Here is a 20,044-nt window from a genome sequence, read left to right on the forward strand (position 1 = left end):
ATAAATTAGGGTTTGGAATTTTACCGGCAAGTTGGTTGGGAGCCGTGGTAGCCATGGTCAGAGCGTCAAATGGAAGCGCCGACAACGTTAGCAAGGGTGGCGAGAAGGGAGTGAGACGTGCGTGGTTGAGGAACTGAAAGGAGACGAGGGGTTGTGAGATGGCGAAGGAAATGATGGTGGTAGCGGTGGTCATTAAGGGTAAGGGAGGCGGTGAAGGGAGTGAGTTGTGCGCGGTTCTAAGAGACCGAGTGTTGGGGTGGTGGTGGTTGTAGGGGGAGTGGGTAAGGCGTCGTGTAGATGAGGGGAAGGGGAATAGGGTAAAAATATGAGGACCGAGGTTCACGGGCTTTGTTAATATAAAAAGGACTTGTTAAATTGACATCGGTTGTTAGTAGTAACCGATGCCACTGTCCAAGAAATAATAATGGCATCGGTTATTTAGTAACAACCGATGCCAATGTTACCTTAAATTGAATTTGGCATCGGTTATTAGTAGAACCGATGCCACTGTGCCGATGCCAATTGCCTTATTTCTACTAGTGTAAATCATCATCAAAATATACATAATTTCGAAATATTTTTAAAATTGCAAAAGAATTATACACTAAAGCTAACCGAAAATATGTTTCCTACAATAAATCTAACTATAGTATATAATGAAATTTAATTGCTTAATGGACGTGCTGATACCCCTTGCTTACTTGGTTACGACTCACGTTACAAACATCATAGTACATCTACAACCTCCCGTGTTCGAACCTCAGTAGCACCAATTTTTTTTTTTTTGGTTTCTCCTTTTACGCCCAAATTTAGGGTTCATCAATTTCATAATGAACAATTTTGATAATTCAATTAGGGTTTACCAAATTCTTTCAAAAAATCGATTAATCAAATTATGGTTCATCAATTTTAATTATAATCTTGATTAATGTTAAAATTACTCATTGTAAATCTTCATCTTCATTAATGTTATGATTGATTTTAATCACTATAATTAGGGTTCGTCAATCAACCATAACTTATGATCTTGATAAAATTTTGATTGATCATTGTCGATTTTGATCTTCAATATTTGTCGATTTTGATCTTGACAAATATAATTAGGGTTCGTCTTTTAAGCACTACTTATGATCTTCATTAATGTTATGATACATCATTGTCGATTTTGATCTTGATTAATTTTATGATTGATTTTGACAAATATAATTAGGGTTCGTCTTTAATCAATAATTATGATCTTGATTATTTTTTGATGAGTTTAATCAAGTTTGATCAACCTTTGAAAAAAACTTAATATTGCAATTAATACATAAAACGTTGGATCAAACTTTTTTATTCAGTAAATAAAATTGAATAATTGAAATAAATTAAACAATAAACATTCCATAAATATGTTAACTACATGTAGTTAACAACTTAACCACTAATGCAACAATTACCATCCTAACCCTAAATTAACTAGTTTAGTTTGACACGTGTCGTGTTTTTAGTGGTTGTGTATGGAATTGCCATACACATTGGGTATATGTAGCCTTTTCCTACAATAAACGATCTTTATTACTTTTGTTTATATATATAGCATTGATGGTTTAACAAATAACAATATTCATAGGCGTTATTTTAGGAAGTGATTTAATTTTTATGAATTTTATATTAATGATGCGAGATGGAAGCTATCATAATATAATTATATAATTATCTTTATCTTATGCGTTATTCTTGGAAAAAATAATTATCTTTATCTTCTACGTTTTTCTTGGAAAAAAGTTGAATTGACTAATTAAATGCTGCAATTTTGTTAATTTGTGTAAAATAGTGGAATAACATGGGTGTCAAATAAAAATAAAAATCTTTTTGTGAATTATTTCGAGTCAATCACGTAAAAAAAGATATTTTTTAATTAGTTTTTGAGTAACTTTCATTGCATCTTTGAAAATAATATTATTATTATTTTCCTGAATTTACGTTATCAGTTTCTTTTTTAGGTCAATCATAATAATTTGAAATGTGCATTCAAATATGGGAATAATAACCCTATGCTCACATTAATCTTAAAATCCCCTATAGACTAAAAGAATAACACGTCTGTGTTATTACCGCTCATGTTTCCCGCTTAACTACCCCCTTACGGAATATTCCCTTCTAAATTCTAACTCTAATTAATTTATTTTAGTCAAAAAATATTGCAGTCAAATATTATAATCAATAATATATTGCTGTCAATTAGTATGCCCCCATATGGAATACCGAATATTCCCTTCTACAATATTGTATACTCAATAATATATCCTTCAAATAATTGATGTCAATCTATTTTGGGCAATAATAAATGGGTATATATACACAGAAAATCAAGAACAATAAAATGGGAATTTTATACACTATAATAATATTTTATATACACTATATAATATTCTCTACCGAGATTATCATCCAATACACAATACTCAAATTATTATATACACAATACACAATATTCTACCGTGATAACTCCTATATAGGCCAACTCATATAAAAACGTAGGAATTTAATTCCACAGGAGTTTACAATTACCTAGGGGGAGCTAGGTAATTGAACTCCTCCATTGTGGAGGAGTTTCCAACTCCTTGGAAAATTAAATTCCCACATTTTGCCAAAAAGTGGGCAACCAAACAAGTCCCTCTTTTCTAATTCATGGGATTTTTCAACTCCCATGAATTTTAAGGGGTAACCAAACAAGCACTATTCAATATATTCAATCAATTATGTAAATATTTGTCAGTATTCAATTTCAAAATATTTTTTCCAAATTAACCTCCTAAAAAATTAACTCCTATATACACCAATTCATATAAAAAACGTAAAAAATGAATTCTCAACTATTATAGGTGACAGAATAATTAATGACAATATTTTAATTACATTTTATAGATATTAGATTTACTAAATGTAAAAATAATTAATGATAACATTTTAATTAAATTTTTCTCTAACACAACCTCTACAAATACCGTACTGTAGTACGGGATCTATACGAATATGAATGTAATTGAGTAAAAGATGTTTACTAACCTTAATTAGAAAAGGCGGTATTTTAGTTAAGATAATATATTTTTGAAAATCACCAGTGGATTTTGATTTAGTTGCTTTTTTTAAGTCAATCAACTACAACATGCCTCATACCAATTAAAAAATATTCTAACTAATTAATTCTTTTTTTTTTAAATTTACGTTTCAAATCAGCAAATTCTCCCCTAAAATTGCGTCCAAATCAACTTAAAATTAGCAACTTTCCTTCTGAACTTTTTATTACTGTTTTTTAAAAAAATTACATTCTAATAATAATAATCACGTTTTATATTCTCATTAGAAAATTTTGAAAATACTATTAAAAATTGCTAATAAATCCCGGATTTGAAGGTGATGGTTATCAAATCTAAACCTCGCAAGTGAACGAGTTCGTTGCACTAATTGAGGGTCGAATCCACAAGGAGCATGGGAGAATATTAATCGTTTTGAATCTTGTGTTTAGCTAAGTCGACAATAATTGAGAAGGAAATTTAGCTAATCAACTAGACTAAATAAACTAAAATGCAATTGAACTAATTATGGACATAAAGCAAGCAAATGAAAATGATGTAATTCAAGGGGTTAAAAGCCTAGGACCCGATTTCCACCAACAATTCATAATTCATCATCATGATTCCCTTAGCTAGTCATTGGGGTGATATGTAAGGAGGAGATGACTCTAATTCGCCTAATACTCCCCTCTCGGGTTCGCATTAGGACACTAGTTCTCCCAACCCCCCTCCCTTTCGGTCTCGGAGGCCGGAATCCTAAGGTAGAGGACTCGACTACCCTAGAAACGTGCACTTCTCTAAGGTATCCTAGCATCTCCTAAGTTCCATCAAGCCGGCCTCATCATTTTCCGGGTCATCCAACTCCTTCTCTCGAAGGTCGAATTCAAACGCTAGTCTAGAGGTGCCCTCCCCGGTTCTCCCTTTTGGTCTCAACCTAGGTTAGCAATAGGACCAAATCCCGGGTACCCGGTTCCCGACCTAACCAACTCTCGTTAGTGGACAAGGGTCACAAATGACAAACCAACATTACCCAAAATTGACCAATTCACAAAATCAATCCTCTAGTCTACCCTTACTAATCCTCCCCAATTCAACTACCTTTTAATGGGAATCAATCAAGTAAATTACTCATGTTGGATTAAACCGAGTCCTAGTTAAAGGATTACTCACTAATCATGGTTATTAAGACAAAATAATTAATAAAGATGAATACTTTAGACATTGACATAATCTAAAATTGATTTCTACAATTAAACATGTAACAACCAACAAATCTATTAGGAAAGGCTAATTAAACTAAGATGGCAAATGATTAATGCAAAAAGTAACAATGTTTGACTCAACAACTCAAAGATTCAAGCTTTAAAAGGGGAACAACAATGGTGAACACGAAAAGATGAACAAGAGAGGAAAATGATAATCTAGCAACAAAAGAGAAATTCAAACACAACAATCAAGTTAAAACTAGCAAGAAAGTAAATGTAAACAATTGAAATTAAAGAGAGAAATAAGAGGAAGAATTATACCAACAACCATAAAGATGGAAACTTGGATTGGAAAACAAGGAGGAATTTCCTCCTGCTTCAAATTGCAACCCACTAATGTAAATGTAAACTATTGATAATTGTTAAACTTGAATAAATTAAAGAGGAATTAAATTAATATAGAAGAAAAATTACAACTTTAATTTAAATGAAAAATTAATTGAAGATGTTCTTGTCTTACAATATTGAGAGAATAAGAGAGACTAATTTCTAATCTAATTTCTAGTCTAATTTCTAAGGTAGTGTGTAGTGTGTAATGTAATTCTATTCTAATGTGGTCTTTATACACTTCTACTAATCTACTAATTAATAACTAGGTTAGAACCCGTGCCAGAGCACGGCATTTTATAGTGTAGTCTTATATAGTGTGTAATGTAATTCTATTCTAATGTGGTCTTTATATACCACTTCTACTAATCTACTAATTAATAACTGGGTTGATGCTTGATGCTCGATTGATGGTTAATTGAAGGAGCGCTACTGATTTTGCAACTGAGTCGAGTTCCAATGTCGGGTTTGAGTGAGCTGAGGAGATGGTTTAAATGGTTGTTAATGGAGGTGGTGATTAATGGTGGAACGAAATGCAGGGGAGTGGTGGTGGAAAGTGGTGGTGGCTGTGAATGGAAGTTTGATGTGAATTGGTGATGGTGTATGAGGAGTAGCAGGTGGTGTTCAAAAATGGAGGTGTAAATGGGTACGAATGGTGGTGGTTGTCGAGGTGAGGTGGGCTAGTGAGGATGATGATGAATGTGGAATGGAGGTGGATGGGCACGAAAAATGGTGACTCGTGATTGAGTTTCAATCATTTGGCAGGGAGATAGATGGAGAGGTCAGGGGTGACATTGGATTTGGTCGAAAGTTGACCTTGACTTACTCTTTGACTGATGCTCTACTTCACTACTTGACAATTGACATGCTTGGATCCGTCTCAACTCGTCTTGCTTCCAAACTTCCTCCTTTATTTGTCAATTGGTACCTATAAAATTAAAACGAATAGAGTAGTACCAAATTCCCGACAAATAACATTTATTCGTAATTATTATAATAAAACTTATAATTAGTAAATAATTAGTGTAATGAGCTATTAGACAATTAAATAGCACAAAATCGAGTTAAATATAAGATAAAAGTACGAGTACAAATGATACTAAATTACTACTTATCAGAAGGACGAAAATTTTTGTTATTTAATTCGAAATCGTTTTGTAACTGAATTGTTTACGTGATTGCACCTTTTTTTTTTTTTTTTTGTTAATTAGAGAGTATGACACATGGCGTTTGAATGTGTTTGAACACGTGGTGTATGAAGGGGTAGCTGGTTGTTGCTTTAATATAATATATGATGATTTGAAATCGTTTTGTAATTGAATTGTTTACGTGATTGCACCTTTTTATGTTTTTCTTAATTAGAGAGTATGGCACGTGGCGTACGTTTGAATGTGTTGTGACACGTGGCGTATAAAGGGGTAGCCGGTTGTTGCTTTAATATAATATATGATGATATGATATGATTGAAGTAGCAATTGCCCGTAATCGGAATTTGGGCTTGATGTCGAACTAGGTGCAAAAAAGATGGTGTATTTCTTAATATGTTATTTGTCCCACATTGAAAAATAATGAAGGTGTTCTTAATGTTGGAAAGTAAAGACGCAACAATGGACAGGAAAAAAGAACTTGCCAAACTGGAAGAGAAAAACAGTGCCTGGTCATGTAGCCACTGACTTGAAAACTATATGGGCACGACCGCGATGGTAATCGTCTCACGTCGGTAGTTTCCCAAGGTCAACACTGCGACTCCCGTACACAACCACTCGTGTAAAGAAGCCTTGGAACAAAAAGTAACAATACCCAGAAATTTCAGTAGCAAGAGAAGAGAAGAGATAATTTGAGAGAAGACATGATAGTATTCTGTTGTGTATTTTCTGAAGAGAGCAGATTCAGAATATAAACACAAGTACACTAAATGTGGACAGTCGATTTACACACAAGCCCAAAAAGGTAAAACTGGGCCTTTGGCCTGAACCGGAGGTGCTCTACCCGAGCCCCCTAGCTCGGGTCGGGCCGGCATGCGCGCGTATGTGTTTGGACCCAAACCCATAGCCCCAAATCTCCCAACAAAATCCCCTTTGGTCCACTCAGTTATCCAATAATGAAAAAAGAGCATTATAAACATAAGAGGGAAGACCAAATCCACCGATGTGGGATGAGAAGGCAAACTCGTGGTAAAAAAATGTTATTATTAGAGTATAGGTTTTATATTATTTACACATATTTTAATTACGATAAAAAAACGTACGGATATTAATAGAGTATAGGTGCGAAAAATGTGGCGTACTTCTAAGTATATTATTTGTCTCACGTTGAAAAATAATGTAGGTGTGATGAATATATTACGAATAAATAGCTGAATTGTCTCACATCAAAAGATTGTCATAAGGTGAATTGTCCCACATCAAAAGATTGAGCCCATTTTCTCTCCATTTCCTAAAAAGAAATGGAGAGGCAAGTTCCTATTAATGGTGCAGATCGCATGTGCACAACATCTAACGGTTCTAAATTTACGCATAAAGATAAAGGAAAATGAAGGTGAAAGGGGAAATTATTATTTTAAAGAGATTGTGAGAGGAAATGGAGAGAAAGGAAATGGAGAGGATCCATTTCCCAAAAGATTATCATAAGGTGAGTTGATCCTATGATTATAAATAAGAATTATAATTGAAACTTATATATCAACACAGAATCCTTTAAGTCTCTCAAATATTGTCATAATACAAACAATAACATACAAATATTAAGCACGTAAATATTTATAAAGGGTTTATATATTAGTGATATTATAATATGTTTATTTAAAAAAACTATAAAAATAATATAATTAGATTCGTGTTAAAAAAATGCTATCATTAGAGTATAAGTTTCATATAATTTGCACATATTTTAATTATGATAAAAAAATTGAAAAAAAAAGTACGAAAATTAATAGATAGTATAGTATTTGCTCATTATTAAACTGGGTATAATGTCGAATTAGGTGCAAAATATATGGTGTACTTCTAAATATATTATTTGTCCCACATTGAAAAATAATGTAGGTGTGATGAATATACTACATATAAATAGTTGAATTGTCCCACATCAAAAGATTATCATAAGGTGGGGGTGATCTCATGACTATAAATACAAATAATTAGACATAAGATGTAAGATTATAACTAAGTTAATTATCCCGTTGCAACGCACCGGTGTCAAACTAGTATGAGCAATAAAAGTAACAATAAGAACACTGGGCGTAGAGAAAGTAATAGTAACTGAAAGAAATGGTAATGACGACGGTAGTAGTAAAAGTAACAGTAGTCACAGCAAATATAACGAAAGTAATAGTAGAAACAACGAAGAAAGTATGAAAAATTAGCTAACAATTAGATTTAAGAAAAATATTTTATTTATTTAAATAAGAACTTGATAAAGTTAACGGGAATTGATATAATTGTAAAGATAGCGTGAATAGTCAAAGTAATAATATTAACCGGGGGAGTGGTGAATGTGTCTCATAATTTGTTAATAAATTTAAATATTTCAGTATGAGTGGTAAACATATGAGTTGAGGAAGTCTAACATAGCCTAAAAATATAAAATTTGACAATAAATAGAGGTAGTCCGAACGAAACCGGACGGAGTATAAATTAATTATGATGTGAGAACCATACCAACTCATAAAATTATATGTCTTGGCCGTAAGCCTTAAACAATATCCCTTGATAGACAAAGACAACTTCATTTTACCTTTAATATCGTGCACTCAAATTCGTTCTTTAACTACCCCACGGCCCACGGTCCTCGAAAATGCCCGCGGTCCACCAATGAGAATTGGTTAGGTACTTAGTTGACCACCCTTTTACATTCCTTGCCAATCTAGGTTGAACCCGGGAGGGGGAACCTCGAAAGGGTGCCCTTGGGAAACCGGGTAGACTTTCACTTTTGGGAAAAGGGTTAGAAAACCCGGGAATTAATCGCGTACTTAGTGCCTCCTAGCATCGAGTCGGGGACCTTGGGGATGGCGCGCGTTTTCGGGTCCTAGAACCTTGCTTATGAGAGGTCCGAGTCACGAATCCGGGAGGGAGGTGAGTCGGGAATCCTAGTGTCCTATTATGAGCCCGGGAGGGAGTTAATAGGCGAGTTAGATGCGTTTTCCCCTAACTAATTACCCCATGATGACTAGTTGACGGAATTAATATGCTAATCATGATTGTTTGTCGCTTAATCACACCCTAAGCTTTTTATCAATCAAGTAAAACCATACTAATTTGCTTGCTTCTTTATTTTAGAACTTAATTAGTTATTCTATTTCTTGCTCTTTAGTCTAGCCCTTATTAGTTAATCAACCAACTTGTTTCGTTTGACTTAGCTAAGTATAAGAATTTAGACAATTAATAATCACCCAAGCTCCTTGTGGTTCGACTTCGACTACCCAACTACATTAGTTGAGTAAATTGTTTGATTGGGGAGTGCGACAAACCCTATTATCATAATAATTATCATAATAATATTAACCGGAGGAGTGATGAATGTGTCTCATAATTTGTTGATAAATTTTAACATTTCGGTATGAGTGATAAACATAGGAGTTAAGGAAGTCTAATGTAGCCTAAAAAAAATAAAATTTGATAATAAATTGAGGTAGCTCTAACGAGTCCGGATAAAATATAAATTAATGATGATGTAAGAACCATACCAACTCATCGCATTATATGTCTTGACCGTAAGCCTTAATTGACGGCTTGATTTTACCTTTAATAATGCCGTGCACTCAAATTCGTTCTTTAACTACCCCACGGTCCACGGTCCTCGAAAATGCGTATTACTCTTCGTGGAAAAGAAAAGGTTAGCCCAAGTTACACTCCAGAAGACCGAGACTTAAAACCATAGATCAACTCATCAATCAATTAGAACGAAGATTCAACATTCTTTGATAATCTCACATTTATCTTACTGCAAACATTTGAAGGATATGGGTCATTCGAGTAGGATTTTGGATCAGGTTATTTTTGGGTCGAGTTGTTTTCAAGTCGAGTCACTCCTCCCGTTGTGTTTGGGTCCTAATTTTACTTAACTGTCCAATGATTATTCGATAGAGAAAAATTGTTTTTTCTTCTCGTTTCAACTGTAGTTAACAGTGATTTTGTCTATGAGGCATCCCTAAACGCCTACATAAATTCTAATTTGTGACGGGCATATCCATCGCAAGTTTGCGACGGGTCAAGTACTATCTATTTGGGTAGATAAAACAAAAGCAGAGTGTTTAGAGAATAGCAATCTATTTTGTCTTATCTACCCACATGAATAATACTTAACCTGTCATCGTAAGCTTGTGACGGATATACCTGTTACAAGTGAGACTTGGTGAAACACCTAAGCTTACTTAGCTAATCCTTATATATTCTAGAAGAGGTTTAATTAATCATGATTAAAAAAAAAAAAGTTGACCAAGACTTTTGTTCAACCTTAACCATAAAAGTATCAATCATGATTAAAAATAATATCAGAAGACCAAGACTTACCAAGAGCGAACATTCAACCATTCACCATTATATTTAACTATAAAATATAAATTTTATTAAATTTAATAACAAATATATTTTCAAAAATAAAATCGTACATATATACTATAAAATATACTCCCTCCAATCCAATCCAAATTACCCACTTGTTTTTTGGAGGTCAAACTTTGAAACGTTTGACCGTTAATTCATAGAAAAATATAAAATTTTGAACGATAAAATTCACATATTTAGTTGTATTATGAAAATATCTTTCATATGTTATATTTTTTTGCAAAAAAAAAATTATATACAAATGATGAAAAACGCGGTCAAAGTGTCCCTTCGAAGACCAACCAAAAGCAAGTGGGTAATTTGGATTGGATTAGAGGGAGTAACTTTATTAAATTTAAATAACATGTTTTGACCTAAATTTTATGGGATGTCGTGTCACGTATCCGTCTCGATGATACCTAGGCCAAGACTCCATTATCTCCATCAAAGTAGACTGTGATTAAAATTATGGACTGCATTCTACTATAAATAAATGCACACAACCAGCTTCTAATCAATATAATAAACATTATTGTTACCAAAAAAAATCAATATAATAAACACTATTCTCGAATTAATTATATTTATACTTCCACCATTTTGAATAACAATGACTGCCCATTTCTTTCGTGAATCATATAAACACCTTCTCATTTTACTCTTCAGTGTTTGGCTAACATCCTATAGTTGCCATGCCGGATCATTTGAGGTTAATAAAACCCACTTTCAATGTGTGGAGAGTGAGAGAGATGCTCTGCTTCACTTCAAACAGGGCATTAGTGTTGACCATTGTGGACTTCTCGATTCTTGGAGACACACTCAGGATTGCTGCCGATGGCCCGGTATTCGCTGCGACACCCAATCCGGTCATGTCATTGGTATCAAACTTCGTGGTCCTGGTTCCGACTATATCGATGGCATTGCGCAATCCTACAATCCTTGTTTTGAAGGTACACTCAGTGTTTCTCTGATTAATTTGAAGCATTTGAAATATTTGGACCTCAGTAATAATAATTTCAGTGGGCAATTACCCAAGTTTATAGGTTCACTTGCTAGTTTAGAGCAACTTAACCTCTCCCACTCTGGGTTTTGGGGTGTTATTCCTCAAGAGATCGGAAATCTTTCCAGATTAACATCCCTCGATCTTAATGTTGAACTTGAACTTTCAAATGAATACCATATGAGGGTGGATAACTTGTGGTGGCTTTCGCGTATGAGGTTGTTAAGGGAAGTGGACTTGAGTGGTATTGATCTGAGTGCAACTACAAACATTTGGCTCTCTATTGTTAACAACCTACCTTCTTTACGAGAGCTTCGTTTGGGTAGTTGTCAATTGTCTCAAAACTCACCTTCTTCTCTTTCATATATTAATTCATCAACAACCCTTACTGTCATCGACCTTAATTCTAATAACTTGAATGACACGTCAATATTTGAGTGGTTGTTCAACTTGAGTGGACTTGAGACCAACCTTATATATCTTGACCTCTCCTATAACCAAATGTTTGCTAATAATCTGCAATTATCTTTACATGCTATGAAACTTCTTGATAACTTATGTAGCTTGCAAACCTTGAACATGAGATTTACCAATCTCAACTACAAGTTCTCTGACATCCTCCAATCCTTTTCTACATGTCCTCACAAGGCATTAGTGTCTCTAATATTATATAACAACCAAGTTTGGGGCTCGATTCCAGACAGCATTGAGGCATTTTATTTCTTAAGGGAATTAAAAGTTGGCGGAAATAACCTGAATGGGACCATTACTCAATCCCTTGGGAAACTTACGATGCTCGAGATATTGGGTCTTTCTTCTAATTCATTGAATGGAACTCTCACAATTGCCCACTTATCAAGCCTTTCAAAACTACGTGCTTTGGGTTTGTCACGTAACAAAGAAGTTGTGGTTAACATTAGTGTTGATTGGATTCCTCCATTTCAGCTCGATAAGCTACTTCTAAGTTCATGCAAGATAGGCCCTTATTTTCCAAGATGGATTACAACTCAAAAAAACTTGTTGGTGCTTGATATATCCAATGCTAGTATTTCAGACACTATTCCTCTTTCCTTTTGGAGCTCGAGCTTGTTGTCGAGAATTGTGATTCTATTCATGTATCGCAATATGATTTATGGTATGATTCCAGATGTATCAATCATCTTTAATAACTCCCCTCAAATTGACTTGAGTTCCAACTTCTTGGAAGGTGTAATACCCTCATTTCTAAGAAATAATGTATCACATCTATATCTAAACAATAACAAGTTCTCAGAAGGCCTTTTTAATTTATTGTGCCCACACACACAAGTTATCAGAAGTCCTCTTTTCGAACTTGATATATCCAACAACTTGCTTTCAGAAAAGTTTCCGAACTGTTGGAGCAATTTTGATCAATTAGTTTTCTTGTATCTGGAGAACAATAGTCTTTGGGGAAACTTACCAACCTCTATGGGTGCGTTAGACCAACTTCAAGGTTTACACTTGAGTAACAATAATCTATCAGGTGAAATACCAGCTTCCCTAGTAAATTGCAAGTCCTTGATATTTCTTGACGTTGCAAATAACTCATTGGTTGGTCACATACCCCCTAGCTTTGGGCATAGTTTCAGGAATCTTCTCATTCTTAACCTACAAAATAATGGTTTTACCGGAGTCCTTCCTACAAGTTTTTGTGATCTTTCACAACTTCAACTCATGGACCTTTCAGGCAATCACATCTCTGGTACTATTCCAAAATGTTTATACAAACTGGTAAGCATGTCTAATCTGTTGGAATATAATCTACCCAGTGGTTACAGCGATGATAATACACGCGTGATGTGGAAAAGAAATGAACAGATATTTGTTGGCATTGATTCATTAGGATTACTTAAAGGCATTGATATTTCCAACAATAAGCTAGAAGGTCATATTCCAGAAGGTATATCAAGTCTCGTTGGATTAAAATTCTTAAATCTATCACGAAATAATCTTACCGGTTTTATTATGCCAAGAATAGGTCAACTGACCTCTTTGGAGTCACTTGATTTATCACATAACCATCTTACCGGAGAAATCCCAGCAAGTTTAGCTCAAGTTAGCTATCTAACGGCATTCGATATTTCCGACAATAACTTGACCGGAAAGATTCCAGTCGGTACCCAATTGCAAAGCTTTGATGCATCAAGTTACATGGGAAATCCCGGGCTTTGTGGAGCACCGCTCCCTGCTTGTGCTGGAGATGAAGCACCCGCCATCGCGCCAAATGGTTACCACGAGCAAGACACGAAAGACAACTTTATGCTGGGAGTTTACATAAGTGTGATACTTGGATTCATCGTAGGATTTTGGGGAGTTTGTGGCACTTTAGTTGTGAAGAGATCTTGGAGACATGCCTATTTCCGATTCTATGAAGATATTGAAGACAGGGTGTATGTTATATGGGTTGTTAACATAGCTAGAGCTTGGAGGAGATCTTAAAGCTACTTTCTTAATCTTTGTATCAATAAGTGTGTAGTTTAAGCTTCTTCATAATTTTGCTGTAACATCAATACTTGATCCATAAGTGCATAGTTTACAGCTTCTTTATAATTCCTGATCAATAATGAAGTTTGATGTATATGGGTCTGGTTTATGAGGGGCGACCGCGTTATATGTTTAACACCGGTCACCAGAGTAAAGTCTTGTGTATCTGCTTTCAATATTACCCGTGTTATAGGGAGTTGTTTAGGCATTTTGGTAACGATGGTTCCTTATTGATAAAAAGTTATAGTGACCGCGTTATATGTTTAACACCGGTCACCAGAGTAAAGTCCTGTGCATGTACTCCGTATATGCACAGGGCCGTCTTAAGAGAGTCGTTAAAAAGTTATAGTGACCGACCTAACAAGGTCTCGTAGTTGCGTAGCTGTTGGATTCCTTAAGAAGATTAATCAAATCCTTAACATCACAAACTTGAAAGAATGATCACTTAAATTATCCAATTATCTATAGCTTAAGTCAACAACAAGCATACTTCTGCAACAATGATAAAGTCAACTCCTGTGAATATGTTCTGTATTATTCCTCAAAAATTACCAATATTAAATTATGAATCTTAAATAAATTAATTATGAAAACCATACCAACTCATCACATTATATGTCTCGGCCGTCAGCCTTAAAGAATATCCCTTGATAGACAGCTTGTATCTATCTAGGGCCGTCTAATTGCATGTTCAAAAGGTTCTTAGTTATTCCTATTATCGAGTTTATGCTGAAAAATGAAGATGATGCAATGCAAGTCGATAGCAGTTTGCATTGTTGTAGTCATCTTGGGTGTGATTTCAACCGCGGTGGGCCTTCTGCTCGAGTTCGCCCCTGATAAGACAATGGTAAGGTTCTAACTGCTTGTTAATTAACCTATTTATGTTCAGGGCCGAAGCTAGAGTTACTCGATGTTTTGGACAGGTGAAGATTCTACCTGTTGGTTGCAGCTTCAGTTTCTGTCATTTTTGCTCAAATCATCGTAAGTATCTCAACTGACTGTGGTTGTTGCAGCAGACGGAATTCTTCTTCCTCCTCTTCACATATACTTTCCATTTTCGCTTTCGTCTTCTCCTGGTAATTATGTTTTTGAGATTTTATCACTTGTACCCCTCGAAATAAACATGTAGAATCAGCGAGAAAAACTGTTGTATGGATGATAAACAGTACGGCGTTCAATTCCCTGAGTCAGGCCGTGTGTCGTCATTACGCAGTATCTGGGTTGATAATACAAACTGTTACAAGGTTAAACCTGGGATATTTGGTGCAGCTGCTGCATTTTCTTTTGGTGCTGCATCTCTTGGAATCATTAATTACCTTATTTCGATTTCCAAAAATAACAGCAGATACATTTCGCGTACTACTACTGAGTTTCAGAATCATGGTAATTCTCTTGATCATATGGATCGTCGGACTGACATAGTAATAGCGCTACCAGACGTCCCAGCAACACCAGTGCGCAGATTTGTGACAGCTGAACGATATCAGCTTCCAACAGAACCACGACGAATTCCTGTGATGGCACAAGCTTGAGTTGCATTCAAAGGATTTTTCCAACCTTTTGAAATGAATGTATCAAAATCTATGATTAGCTTGTATTTATGTAATTATTTGTGAATTTGATCCAATTTGACTCATATTTCGTTTTCCCAATTGCTAAATAACGTCGATTAAGTATTTTCACATCGTCATTTTATTCCCTGTAAAATCCCATTTCTCTTCTATAATCTAATTGATATTCACTGAACCCTTTTCTCGGAGATTTATTGTTATTTGTTAATCTTAGCTGTGCGTTGGGTAAAAACCCGAGTCAAAACATAAACTTCGTTCGTCTGAGTAAATGTTAAACATGCAATTTGAAGTCAATGGGTCAATGCATCTGCCAATAAGTCATCAGAATGAATGTACACCTTTCTGATGCTGATGTTTCATTGACTACAAATTTGATTTACTCTATGTTATTTCCACATCTACCCAACTTGTTTAGCATATAGCCATAATAGTACGAGTACTATAGTACTCTGGTATATAGACCTGGCAAACGGGTCAACCAGTCGGATTCAGGTCAATTCTATTCGAGTTTGGAAGAAACGGGTCGAGTTCGGATCGAGGAGGGATTATTATCAACTTTTTAAGCCATATCGGTTCGTCTACGACAATATCGGGTCAAGTTAGGCCAAGTCAGGCCGGATTATTCGAATTGGGTCAGTTTTGCTAGATCTAAATTAGTATTCCATCATTCTTCTCCATTAGAAATAGTAAACATAATACTCCTCACACACAAGCCATTATAATATTCCACTTGGGTGGATTGTATTTGTGTATGAGGAGTATTATGTTTACTATTCTACCAAATAATTGATAAAATGACCTTTTTTCTGCATTATATAAACCAGGCAGCACATAAGAATATGGTAAACAACTAAACATGTGTTGGGGAAGCGTCCTGTAAATCCGGTGCGGGAAGAATCTCACCCAACAACGATACTGGATAGTTGCCTGCATACACTACTACAGATACAGGCTATAACAACGGTTAAAAACCGTTGTTATATAAAAAAGCGGACGTTGTTAAAGCGTCCGTTGTAAAAGGTTTTAACAACGGTTGGTTTTCTTAAGGAACCCGTTGTTAAAACTATTAACAACGGTTTTAAGTATAAAAACCCGTTGTGGAAAGTGTGACTCAATTTTGGAGGGAAAGTTATAACAAAGGATTGTAATAAAAAAACCGTTGTTATAACTAAAGACAACGGGTTGTTTCTCAATAACCGTTGTTGTTTGTTTTTAAAAAATAAAAAAAATTAAATTAAATATTATTAGATGCATGCATAATTACGGCCCGTTATAATTCCGATGCATGCATTATTACTGCCATCCCTATGCATATGAATGGACAATATGGAATGAGAAGGGTTATAATAAGATTTGAAGCAGCAGAGAGAGATATGATGATGATTATGGCACAACTTCCTAACATATATATTAATTAAAAAACAACTCAAACCACACATTACTTAGTATAAATACATGCATGATCTCAACTAACATTCTATTATCTCACTATATATCTCCAAACCCTAACTGCTAAAACAAACTCCAAATAAACCCTAATTAATCTTTCAAACAAACTCCAAACTCCATCAACAAAATGAATGATATCATCCTTAAGACTCTTACTATGATCGAGAACAACAACAGTTTCATCCGCCGGTTGCTCCACATTGAGGACAGTTTGAGAGCTACCTTGTGGATGCTCGATCCAGATCTTGAAGGACGCCAAAAAGATGGCTTGACAGAGCGAAAGAAGATTCTGCGGCTATATGACGATATAGCAATCTGGCACGAACGGAACCTCCAAATAGCTAAGGAGGAGAGGACGGATATCATAGAAGAGAATAAGACTCTCTATGAAAATATAAGAATTGCATTTTTATTAATGTAATTTTTTTTTAATTTATGTATTTATATATATATATATATATATATATATATATATATATATATATTAATTAAGTTTATCATGCATTCCTCTCTATCATCTTGCTTCTTCTTTGTTTTATTTTATTTAATTTGTTTTACTAGCTAATTAAGTGAATAATACTTAAAGAAATAACATAATGATCGATAAAAACACATACATGCAAATGAAATAATTAGAAAAAGAAAATAATGACGATGAAAGACGATGAAACCAACAGTGACGGCGAGATTTACCTGATAATTAGAGAAAGTAAGAGACGATGAAATCAACAGTGACGGCGAGAAGATAAAGCGACGATGAGAAAGAGAGAAAGAGACGATGAGAAAGTGTGTGTTTTGTGTCTGTGTTTGTGTTTGTGTTTGTGTTAAGGTTTGTGTTTTGTGGCTGTATCTGATTTGTGTTTGTGTGGTTTATAGTATGGAAAGTATTGACAACGATTGTTAAACAAAAACCGTTGTTAAAACGTTTTAACAACGATTGTAAAACAACAACCGTTGTTAAATAAGTTTTAACAACGGGTTTCAAAAGTAATCGTTGTGAAAACTTTTCACTAACTTTGCATCAATTTTGCGCCAAATTATTAACAACGGTTGTGCATGTTTGACCCATTGTTAAAACTTATAACAACGGTTATATAACCATACCCGTTGTAATTAATTTTAGTAAAATTCGCGCCATACATTCTACAACGTCTATTGTGATTTTCGTGAATAATCGTTGTTAAAGGGGCGTTGTAGTTGCCTGGATTTGTAGTAGTGATATGCGGCACTCGTGGTTGCTGTAAGAACTGATTTAAATGCTGCGTGGAGTATGAAATATCAGGATGTGTCATGTTTAAGTTAAGCAGCCTGCCTATAAGCCGTCTCTATCTCTCTGGATCAGACAAAAGTTCACCTGAATCAGTAGAAAGTTTCAGGCCTCCTGGCATTGGGAAATCAGCTGGTGTGCAATCCTCCATTTGCATATCTTTGATAATGTCAAGTGTATATTTCCTTTGATTAAGGACCAAACCAGAGTCATTTCTTGCTATTTCCAAACCCAAAAAATATCTCATTTTTCCTAGGTCTTTTATTGTAAAAGCTTTATCAAGACCCATCTTAATGCTCTCAATCTCTTGAACTGATTCTCATGTCAAGAGCACATCATCAACATAGACAAGTGCTATGATGAATTTCTTTGTCACTGGATGTACCCTATTAAACAAAGAATAATCTTGTTTAGACTGAACAAAACCTTAGCTTTGTAAGAACTTAGTCAATTCAATATTCCATTGACGAGATGCTTACTTCAAACCATAAAGTGATCTCTTTAATCTGCAGACTTCTCCTGGTTTGTCTAGTTGAAAGAAAGGCCAATTCTTAGAAGCTGCTAGAGCAAGAAGAACTCTGATTGTTGCAAATTTTGCAACAGGAGAAAAAGTATGTACATAATCCTTATACTTTACTTGATTAAACCCCTAAGCCACCAGCCTAGCTTTGAAACGTTCCACTGAACCATCTGCCCTGTGTTTTATTTTATAGACCCACTTTGAACCTATTGCTTTATGGCCTGCTGGTAATGTAGTAAGAACCCAGGTAGCATTTTGTTCTAAAGCCTGTAGTTCTTTGTCCATGGCTTCTTACCATCTCTTATCATTCTTTGCTTGTGAGTAGGTAGAGGGTTCAACTTCATGTATGACTTTAGACAATGAATTCACATATTCTTCAGAAAATTCTACCATATTGTCTAAGATATAAGCATGGAAGGAATTCTTCTGAGCTGGTAACTTCTGAGGACAATGAAATCCCTTAAGTCTTAATGATAACTGAGTAGGTCTTGATGACTGCCTGATAGGAGGAGTAACAGTCTGGACTCGTGTTCTCTGTTGCTGTTCAACAGCAGGTTGTTGGACACCAGTGACCAGTATTAGTGACTGTTTGTTGAATATCAGTGACAGTGACAGGGGAAGGGTCCTGCTGGATCTGTTGTTCATTAGTAAATGCAGCTGTTTCCCTGACCTGTATGGGAATATTCCCTGTTGAAAGTGGATCATCATGATGAAATAGATCTACTAAATCATTGTCTATGTGACCTGTGTCTTCTGAAACAGCCTGTTGGTCTTTAAAAGGAAAAATTTCTTCCTGAAATATCACATCCCTGGCCACAAAGGTCTTGTGATCCTGTAAATCATATAATTTATATCCTTTTTTACCAAATGGATAGCCAATAAACACACACTTTCTTCCCTTGGTTCCAAATTTATCTTTCTGAGAAAGGGGCATGGGTGCATAACACAAACACCCTAAGACTCTTAATTCATCATAAGTAGCTGGTTTGCCAAATAATACTTCAAATGGGGTTTTCCACCCTAATACAGAAGTTGGCATCTTGTTGATTAAGTATGTTGCAGCAAGTACACACTCACCCCAGAATTTAATTGGTAAGTTTGCATGAATCCTGATTGCTCTTGCTGTTTCAATTAAATGTCTATGTTTTCTTTCCACACGCCCATTTTGTTGTGGCCTTCCCACAATACTCCTTTGCAACACAATGCCTTTCTCATTAAACAACTCATAGTACTGCTCTTGTAAGAATTCAGAACCATTATCACTTCTGAATGTCTTGACCTTGCCTCCAAATTGTGTGTCAATATATGCTAAATTTTTTTTAATTAAACTAGCCACCTGAAATTTATTCTAGAACATATAAATCCAGGTCACCCTTGAATGATCATCAAAGATAGTAAGAAAGTATTTAGCCCCTGTGATAGTAGGTGTTCTATAAGGACCCCATAGATCCATGTGAACAAGATCAAACAACCCCTGAGCATAAGAGCTGCTTATATGGAAAGGTAACATATGCAATTTAGACAAGTGACAAGTACTG

The 20,044-nt window shown here is 35.0% G+C and overlaps 1 long non-coding RNA gene across 1 annotated transcript in view; it reads left to right on the forward strand.

Annotated features, from left to right (window-relative positions):
* The first annotated feature begins 10,727 nt into the window (after positions 1-10,727).
* The window catches only part of LOC141606386 (uncharacterized), a 130,794-nt gene continuing 121,477 nt past the window's right edge, over positions 10,728-20,044 (forward strand). Inside the window, exon 1 of the long non-coding RNA XR_012526704.1 lies at positions 10,728-11,144. This is a non-coding gene — a long non-coding RNA (uncharacterized LOC141606386). The remainder of the gene's footprint in view (positions 11,145-20,044) is intronic.

The sequence above is a fragment of the Silene latifolia genome, chromosome 10 (assembly GCF_048544455.1).
Source record: "Silene latifolia isolate original U9 population chromosome 10, ASM4854445v1, whole genome shotgun sequence".
Taxonomy (NCBI): Eukaryota; Viridiplantae; Streptophyta; class Magnoliopsida; order Caryophyllales; family Caryophyllaceae; genus Silene; species Silene latifolia.